Raw genomic sequence first — 2,555 nt, forward strand, 5'->3', positions numbered from 1 at the left:
AATCCCTAAATCAAATGTGACTCTAGAAATTTTAAGTTAGCTTATTTATTCCTTTATCATCTCTTTTGAATTATATTTAAATTTTAGTTCCTCTAATATCATGGGAATTGGAACAAAAAAAAATGAAGCCACTTTTTAAAGCTTGGAGTCTGAAAATTTCTCCATTTTTACCTCCAATAAGCAATTCTTCTCTCATTTTCACGCTTAGAATGTTATTAACCCTTAGATGAATATAAAATATGGAACTTTAGCACATCTTAATAGTAAGTAGTTAATGAATAAATTGAATTTTTATTCACCATCCTGAGCTAATTGGCTCATATGACTCCCCAGGACCATGTAGCTATTTGTTTTGGTTTTAACAAATATTTATTAAAAGTCTAGTATGTATGAAGTTCAATGTAGAAGTTGTAAAATAATTGAAAACTCTTATTTTCCGTATCCCATTGTATTAGAACAAAAAGTGCCTTATTAATACCAAGAACAGATATAATTCAGCATAACAGATTATTTCAATAATATTTGAGAGCAAGAGATGTTACAGATAACTATTTAGATACATAATTGAGAAAGAACTATCTTTAAAAATACCAAAAAATGCATTACATTTGTAAAAGTTAATTTTTGAACCCAGTTACATACAAAAATAATATATTATTTTCTGTTTATAGACATCTATTGAAACTCCCACAAAGAGAAACAGGAAAAGAATCTTTATGTCTGTACAACCATTTCCCCATTGTTATAAAACTGCATGTCTTCATGCTTCTATGTGAGGCTAAAACAAACGGTATTTTTGTCGCACAATTTATATGAATACCAACAATTAATTTTCTTTTCTTTGGTGGGGAGAGAGAATAAAAGGATTCTAACTTTAACCATGGACTTCAGTGCAATTAAAACAAATACTGTAATCAGTTTTAGGAACTTACATTTGAGTAGGGCTAGTAATTTCAATTTTAGAGGCCAGGTTTACTGCAATAGTAAGAAAAACATTTTTTTTCTTTGGAAAAACCTATGGAGCTAGGAATAAAAACTCCATTGCTAGACATACAATTTGAATTTTGTAGCACGTTCATTATTTAATTAATTACAATGGCTACCTCCAGAAGCTGCTTCTTGACACAATCGTTATTCCAAATGTTACCATGGGCTGTAATAACTGGCTCACCTGTCTTCAAAACAACAAGAAGTTATCCTGATGCTGAATGTTTAGATTGTACCCTTAAATAGTGTTTCCTGAAGGTCAGAAGCAGAATTTTGAGCAATAACTATAGGAATAATGAGCAATACATGAGCATAAGATTTTACTCTTCCTTTCATATTTGGGCTTATGTTCAGTGAGAACTTCAGCTCTGGCTACTTCCACTTCATCAGAACTGGGAATTACACAACAATCTTCACTAGCATTTTTGAAAGTTTGCAGATGATCTCTTACTGCATCCTTGATCTATGTGTGGATGCTCTTTTTTTGGTCTTCCATTTAACAGTGTGACAGATTGTGAGTTGCCACATTTCTCAATAAAGATGAATTCCTCTTCTCCTGGTGTGTATTATTCATAGATAAGCCCTGAATGCCCCAAACAGCTGGAATTTAAGTCATTCAAGAGAATCCATGATTATCTTACCATGTGGAAAACTCAATTTCTACATATTTCTCCCTTTTTACTCTAAGGAGGGTTACTATATCCTCTTTTTGTGTGAGTCCCTAAAGAAAATGAATTTATTCCCTTTTTAATTTAATTTAATTTTTTCCAGATTACATGCTGATACAATTTTAATAATCATTTTCTGACATTTTTCAATCTATGTTCTCTTCTCCCTTCCTAGCTCTCCCCCTTCCCCAACATGTATAACATAGGTTATACATATTTACAGTATATATTTATATGTCTATTGTGTTGTGAAAGAAGACATATTACACTAGAGAAGAATTAATGGAGGAAATAAAGTGGAACATGGTATGCTTCAATCTGCATTCAGACAAATAGTTCCTTCTATGGCAGGAGATAAGCTTTTTCAATACAAATCCCTTGTAGTTGCCCTAGACACTTGCATATATCAGCATAATTATTGCTGACAATAATTAAGTCATTAAGTTGATCATCTTATATCTTTCCCTTTTTATTAATAACAGCAAATCTTTTAAATGAATCTCTAAACATTTATTTTCAGTTCTATTATTTTCTTTAATCTATCCTCAATTTCATTTTTGCTTTTACTAGTTCATCTGTGTCATCCACACATTTCTAAAAAAATTGAAAATTATTATTTTAATATTCTAATGATTTAAACAAATCTTCTTCTACTAAAGAACTACTTATTTTAAACAAACATCTTCTACTATTTTTTATATCAGGATATCAAGTCCTATGATCTAAAACTATCAATGTTGTGTAAATTTCAAATCTAGGCTTAATTTCTTTGATTTCTACCATAGAAATATCAGGGAGTTCTACTAGTTTTCTGACATCCAAAATTAAGTCTACTACTGTTTCTGCTAACACCTTGATTAAACCATCTTTAATTTTAGTGAGAAAGGACATTTGTGCCAT

At 30.5% G+C, this 2,555-nt stretch overlaps 1 pseudogene; it reads right to left on the bottom strand.

The window, feature by feature from the left end:
- Positions 1–1,082: 1,082 nt before the first annotated feature.
- LOC123250746 lies at positions 1,083–2,555 on the bottom strand (annotated as a pseudogene).

This window comes from Gracilinanus agilis, chromosome 1, assembly GCF_016433145.1.
Source record: "Gracilinanus agilis isolate LMUSP501 chromosome 1, AgileGrace, whole genome shotgun sequence".
NCBI lineage: Eukaryota > Metazoa > Chordata > Mammalia > Didelphimorphia > Didelphidae > Gracilinanus > Gracilinanus agilis.